This window comes from Rhipicephalus sanguineus, chromosome 4 (genome assembly GCF_013339695.2).
Source record: "Rhipicephalus sanguineus isolate Rsan-2018 chromosome 4, BIME_Rsan_1.4, whole genome shotgun sequence".
NCBI classification, from domain to species: Eukaryota; Metazoa; Arthropoda; class Arachnida; order Ixodida; family Ixodidae; genus Rhipicephalus; species Rhipicephalus sanguineus.
This window is the reverse complement of record NC_051179.1, coordinates 122,818,378-122,825,845: the sequence shown is the minus strand read 5'-3', so window position 1 is coordinate 122,825,845 and position 7,468 is coordinate 122,818,378. Positions and strand designations below refer to the sequence as shown.

At 48.3% G+C, this 7,468-nt stretch overlaps 1 pseudogene; it reads right to left on the bottom strand.

Moving 5' to 3' along the window:
- Positions 1 to 797: 797 nt before the first annotated feature.
- On the bottom strand, positions 798 to 1,896 carry LOC119388979 (uncharacterized; annotated as a pseudogene).
- Between the last annotated feature and the right edge of the window lie 5,572 nt (positions 1,897 to 7,468).

Below are 7,468 nucleotides of genomic sequence, written 5' to 3'. Positions count from 1 at the left end.
CGTCAAGCACTCTCTACATCCTCTCCTTCATCTTTGTAATCTTCTGCTTCACTCCCAGAATATGTGCACAGATTTCTCTGGCATGGCCTCTAATAATCCTGATGGGTGAGAAAACGAGTACAGAAAGAGAGAAAGAGAAATTCTTCACGAGGTGGGATTCAAACCCGCGTACCTTCGATCCGAAGGCGAACTTTTAACCACTCGGTTATCCAGGCATGCTACCAGAACATAGCATACATAGCCTTGTATAGTATAGTGTAGCAAGGGGTTGGGAAAGGGAAGCGAGCATGAGGAGGAGAAATGAGATGGCGAGAAGGGAAAGGAGGGGAGAGAGAAAAGCATAACATAGAAAGAATGTGAAAGGGAGAAATAGAAAGAAATGCAGGAAGAGAGACTCAAAGAGAGAGATATAGAGAAAAGAATAGAAAGAAGGAAACAACCGAAAAATAGAGAGAAAGAAAGGGATGCAAGAGGAACATAGAAAGAGCAAGGAAGACAAAGAAATGGAGAGGGAGAAATAAATAAATAGAAATAAACAGAGGGAAAAAGACAGAAAGAACAGACAGAAGGGAGAAGAAGAAAAGAAATAGAGGAAGAGAAAATTTGCAAAACTTAACAAATGCAGCAAAAGCCAGGACGACATAGGTGCCCATCAGCTCCGCTGTCTCTTTACCATTGTGCCTCCAGTGCAAGGTATGCTAATTCTCTTTAAAAGTTCTTGTAATGGAGACTTGACAATTCTATTTGTATAGTTTTTCATGCAGATTTCAAATATGTAATCAATCTAAGATTCTCCATCAAAATAACATTATCCTCCACGGCTCTTGTGGTTGGTGTCCTCAATGCAAGCCCACTTCACTGTGTTGCGATGGTGCGCCCTCGCTTGTGCTGTTTGCTTGATGTTCATCTTCGTGACGTGCATGTCATCACATTGACCACCCTGTGTGGCCAAATCTTGTGAAGGAAGAATTCCAATTTCTTCCAGCACTCGTCCAAAGCCCTCGTGGCCTTTATTGTACCAAAGTACAGCTAGAGTGGTGGCCGTCTCCGCAGTAGTTCTGGAGGCAAACTTGCTTTTGGGACATAGCAGCCATATTTTGCTGTTCAACGACTCAACTGCGTTTTGAGTCTTGCCATGAAGGCACCGATTCAGGAGTTTCTCCTCAGTGAAGTGCTTATAAATGGGCATAATTGCCTATCCCTGGGCTTTTGTCAACAGTGGGGTGTGGCGTGGTGCAGACTCGGAGCCCCAGTGCTTCCGCATGCTTGTGCTTGCACCACGAATTCGGTCCCGCAGGGCAAGAGTTGTGGTTGCTGGCGCCATTACTAGAGCAGCAATGAAAATATGAGGCCCATACGGCAGTGTACATGCTTCGGACGCTGGCCTTGCTACTCGTGATGGCCATCTTGTAGTATGTCTGTAGTTTCAGTATAGTCACATGTTTGAGTTTTTTGCCTCGCGGCAGTGGCGTTGCCAATTTCTGCAGGGCAGTTCCTAAGAGCTTTGAAACATGGTTAGTGCATTCTTCTTTCTCGATGGTTGTGTCACCGTATACATTTGCCTCACACACTGCGGTGTAGGCCTTGCTGTTGCCATTGCTTAGGAAGCAGGGGAAGCGCAGTGGAGTCTCGTATGACCGTCCTCTGCCATATATTCACTGCTGCGGCATGTTCCATTGCGTGGGATGAGCAGTCAGTGCTCTTTTCGCAAACTGGAAGATGGAAAGCATGCCACACGTCATCGCCATCCCCAGTCTTCTTGCGGATGCTGCAAGCATGGCAGTAATTGAAAAGAACTTCAATATTGAGGCAGAGCCCAGTGTCCAGGGACACGACTGTGCCCACTCCATTGTGGCTTTTATGGCCCCTTTTTTGCCAGGTGCTGTCAGACATGACTGGCACATCCCTGCTGTCGACTACGTCGTTCGTGATATTTCGTGCCAAGTCCAAGTTTTGGCTTACTACCCTCATCGCTACACCATAAAGCTTTTTAGAAATGCCTTTGAATGTTTTGTGATGCATTGGACTTGGAAGTCTGAGAATCAGCTGGACACACAGCTGCAGATTGTCAGCTGCGTGTCCCCCTCCGCAGTTGATGCAGTCCTCGAGGACTGCAGCTGTCAGCAGCCTGATGTCAGCCACATCTGATGCAGTTGCCAACGTGCTGGCATGCTTCGGCAACGTGCCCGAAGCGGCCACATAGACGGCATTGCAGTGGCCACTGTCTGGCGTGCTGCACTTGTAACTGAAGATCATAGAGGGAGACACGCTTGCGTGGAACGCTGCTGGCAAACCAGAGCTTCACCGTTCTACCTTCTCTGCTCGCCGAAAGCACCATGACACTCAACGAGATGCCCTTGAGCAGCTCAGAGTCCGTTGGCTCTCCGTTGGTGCCGTGCAGGAAGCCGACGCTCGCGCGCTGAACGTCAGGCTCCCTGGCGGTGACGGCAACGCTGTTGAGCTCCTTGATCGTCAGGAGCTCTGACAAACACGTCAGCGTCGACATGTCCACAGCCACGGTGTTGCGCCGATGGTTGATCCATGTATCTTCTGTAGTACTGATTTGCATACCAACCATCTCTTTCGTCGGTAGTAGACAACGGTACATCAGGTAAGTCGGGAAGGACGGATGCGGGGTTAATGCTTGAGAAGTGTTGCGTCTAGATACAGTGAAATCTCGGTATAACGAACTTCAGGGGACCGCGGAAAAAAAGTTCGTTATTCTGAAAGGTCGTTGTAGTGAAAGCCCAAAAACTTACCATAACAATAGAATTTCAGTAACGCAAACGTCCTACCTTTGCAACGGTACGGCCTTGAATTCGTTTCTCACAACAATGCACATGTGAACGTCAGACAAGGCACGTTTATTTGAATTAGTCCGTGATCGTTTTTTGACGGGTGCAGCACAAACTATGCGTCACGAACGATTCTAGACCGTCCGCATTTTTATGCGCCGCTTCGGACGCTGTGCCGCTTTTTTCTATGCATATGCGGAGTTTCCTCAAGTAGTCCAACGCATCTGTGGCCGACACGGACTCGTCGCGATCTTCGGGTGCTACCATGACATCGTCGTCCATGTCATCGCTGCAATCCTTTATCTTTGAGAATCATGGCGATCGTCGCCCGCGCAACTCCACGTTCTTTAGCCACGACAGCTTGTTTCTTCCCGTCTTCTATTTCACGAAGAATGTCTAGTTTCTCACTCAAAGAAAACTGCTTCCGCTTCTTCGCCGTAGGAGGAGTTGAGCTCATGGCAGCACGAACGCCGGGATGCACTTCAAACGCAATAAAATACGCAGAAGAGGGAGGCGAATCCACTTGCTATGCCCCTCAGTCGACTACGGGGTATGAGAAATGGTTTAGAACACTTAGGGTCCTCCAATGAGCTTCGAAATATAGTTTGCGGCTGTTGTCTCATCATTGCCATAAATGTTACTGCCTCGCACGCTGTTCCCGACGGCGCAGCGTGTTAGCATCTGAACCTCAGCGGCAGCCGAGTGATCCAGTCGAAATTATTTGAAAAAGTAAAACAACCGCGCCTACTCAAAGGAAGCTAATGAGCACATTAGTTCGCAGCACAGAACAGGGTTATTCTAAGGCAGGGCTTACCGCTTCCGACCGCCGAAATACAGGGCCTCGCGCACCGTCGACCCTCGAGGTCCCAGTCAACTGCAAGATGCGGCCGCGGTAGCCGGACAGCTGGCCCCCTCCGGTGCCCCTGTAAAGCGCAAACGGGATGTGTAAGATGACCCACTGAGATACAATTGTGCTCGCACTCACCTCTGTTCTTCCCGGAGTCATATGAGGCTTCATGCCGAGGCCATGCTGTGGCTTCATGCTGCTCCCTGCTTCATGCTGCTTCATGCTGAAGCTTCATGTATGAGGCTTCAGTCGTATCAGGCTTCAAGGCGTTATAGCGCTCCTTCCACCAGAACGCCTGCCAATGCGCGAGAGAACTATGCGCAGGGCCTGCCTGGTTTAGGAGCGCTTTAAGCTGATGCCAGAGCTCCTACCGGTCCTCCCTTGTGAACGAGGGGTCTAGTGGGTACAAAGGCGTTGCAAGCTGCGGGTGCTCCTCCATAAAAGCCAAGAGGAGCTCCCTTTGACGCGCCGACACCCGAGGACCAACAGGCTCATTCTGTCTCGACGACATTTTGAAAATATGCGCCACACGCAACTTCCTTTGTTTGTTTTTAGTGTGCGCGACACCACCTAGCGATCACGTTAGAAAAAACTAACACTAATAAATACCAGTACTCAAGCCTATTGCTGTTTGAGCTTGAGAAGAAAAAACAATATTTTTCTGTAAAGTAATATCTATTAAAAGGCGAGAAACGCTTCGTTTGAGAGTATACGGTCCCCGTGCCGATGACACAGGATGCGCGTCTACGTCCGGAAAGATCTCCGCTTCACGATTGGCTGTCCTTTTCCTCTCGGCTGTTCTCGGCAGGAGAGCTGCGACCCTCCTCTCACTTTGGTGACGTAGGCACCATAGAACGAACACGAACGAACAGAGATCTCCGATCGCCTCCCGGCACTCCGCTTACAAAACCTGATGCGTCGTCGCCTCCGCAGCGGAGGGGAAAAAAAGAGTCCTCCGCCCGCGTCTGTCTCCTTTCACGCCATCTCAGTTTTTTGCGGGAGGGTGTCCGCTCTTCGCGCTGCGTTGTCTGCTAGCTTACAACTCTGACTGCCAGGGGCGTAGCCAAGGGGGGGGGGGTTGGGGGGGTTCAAACCCCCCCCCGAAATTTTTGAGTTTTGCTTGCGTATATATACACGCACACATACAAACGCACGCACGAACATACATGAAGTATGGTTGAACCCCCCCCGAAAAAAATTTCTGGCTACGCCCCTGCTGACTGCCATGACCGGTACACGAAATCTAAGAATCCTCGCATTTCGGGATGTAAGTTCGTAGTACTGAGGTGTTGTTAAGATGACACGGGAATTAAATAATGATCGTTATTCTGAAATGTTCGTTACTCTGAAGTTCGTAGTAGTGAAATATTTTTGCATTGAAACTATTGGCAATCGGCACGGGATTTCTTACATGTTCGTTAATCTGAAATGTTCGTTAATGTGGTGTTCGTTGTAATGAGGTTTGACTGTACTATTTACATGCAAAACGTGCATATGTATACACACACACACACACGGCCGGTGGAGTGAGACCATCGGCAGTGCCTTCCCCATCTGCACCACTTGAGAGTAGGTGCCCTGTTGGAAAAACGCCATACGCTTGCGAGGTTCATGATGCGGTGTGTTCTCTTTTGTTTTGAGTGCAAGTATGTTCTTTTCTTTTATCTATTCTGGACAGGAGTATGAATAAGCTGCATGGGGTCCCTTGCAGTTGACCCAGTTCAATGTGTTAGTGCATTCTGCTTCATCATGTTCTTTCTGGCCACATTTTATGGAAGTTGGATTACCACGGGATGACCTTGGTCCATGGCCAAATCTCTGGCACCGGAAGCACCTGCAAAGGTTCAGTATGTAGGGCCTCACCCGAAGGTATAAGTACTACTAAGTGGTTATGTGAGGAAATAAGAAGAGAAAAGTGCCGACTCGTAACTGTCAGTTACGAGGATACCTCAACAAGTCGGCACAGGGATGGGAATAGGGGAATAAAAGATAAGGAATACTGGAAATAAGTGAGAAGTTCTCGTCTAGCCTCCGCCGGAGTCGTTGCGAAGACGACTCGCAGCGGCGGCCCCCAGTTTGTGAGCTCGGGTTTGGATTGCCGCCGGCGATTCGCGAGGCACGATGGGGCGGCTCTTTTTGGTTGCACTTGCTTTAGTGCGTACGGTGCTTGCGTCAGGGTCAGATTCATGAGGAAGATCCTCGGAGTGGGTGTCGGCCATGACTGGCGAAGGTTATGGCCACGTAGGGCAGATAAAACAAAAACAAAAGGAACAAGACAAGGGGGCTACATTTTCTTTTTATTGCTTGATAGCCCTGACAAAGGCTGCACGCAAGGCGCTGTTCAAGTAGTAGAAAAAAAGGACACACGGTTGTGCGGAAATTTCACTAGGAAAAAGAAAGGACTAGGGGACGAGAATAAGGGACGCGTTGACGGTGCGAAGATCAGAAAGGGACTCCGGGAAGAGTCGTGCTTCTGAAGGTTATCACATTCTTCGTCCGTATTCCCTTGTTATCTCTGCGGATGGTGATTGCTCATGTGGCAAGTGCGCCTTGATCCACTAGAGCTTCCTCAATTTCAGCGTCAGTGCACTTGAGCAGTTCTGTGTCTGATATTACCCCTCGTGTGTCACTGAGTGATCAATGAGCCATTATAGAGACTTCATGTTGTCTGATTTTGTCACTTTGTTCTTTGTTTTTGACTTCTGTTTAGAGATCTCCTGAGTTCATTTTTTTTTTGGCACTATAGTTGCTTCCGATGCATCCTTAAATTGCTTTTGCGAACGGGAATGGCGACATATCCTACATTTTAGTTTCAGTCAGAGACGTTACAACAAAAAATTTTGTGCAGACATTTTCTTTGGTGAAAAATTTTTCGGTTGCTACGGTGCAGCCCCTCTTTAGGTGAGCCTGGATAGCGGCGGAGGGTGATGTGACGCCACCCCCTGACACGACGCATCAGCATAGGTTGGGCCGTGAAAAGCCGAACACCTCCTACTTGCTTCTTTAAAGGAGATGTTTTCGCAGACCTTCAGTGAAATTATCTCTCTCCCAGTTCGGACAAGAATGAGAGTATGCAGCATAGTCTCCATCACAGTTCGCGCAATGCGGCGTTTCATTAAGAGGTGTCCGAAGCATGGCCTTTGACACGGCATTATTGTGCAGGTAGGTTGAGCACGGCAGCTCTGAGAGCCATTGCCAAATCTTTGACATTGGAAACGTCTGCGAGGGTTCGGGATATATGGTCTGATTGGTGTCTTTGTGTAGCCAGTTTCAATGCTTTGTGGTAGTTCACTAGCGGCAAAGGTCAGTATCAAGTGTTTAGTTGAGATTTCCTGATTGTTTCTTCGGATGACAATTTGCTTTACATTTATGGCGTTCTGATCCTTCCACCCTTCGAGGAGTTCAGTCTCGGATAGGTCAAGGAGACCTGTGTCTGATAAGACTCCACGTGCGGAGTTCATGGATCGATGTGGTGTTACAGTGATCACATCACATATCACTGCCATAATTTTTTACTTTATACACATACTTTATAATTTTATACGTAATTTTATACTCTATACTGAGAGGTGAATAAGGGTGCAGAAGTCTAGCATGAAACCAATCATATTAGAGGAAGTTGTTCCATTTAAACAGCAATTCCGTTTACTGGGAGTCTACTGTATATGAAATGCACAAGGCAACTGGCATTTCTATTCCCTGTGACAGCTGCTATGTTGACTAGGAATAAACATGTTCGGTCGTGTGCATGGGCACCTCAACGATGCATGCGGTATGTAATAGCAAGCCATGTTTTCACTGGTATTTTATCTGTGCTGCTCTTTTC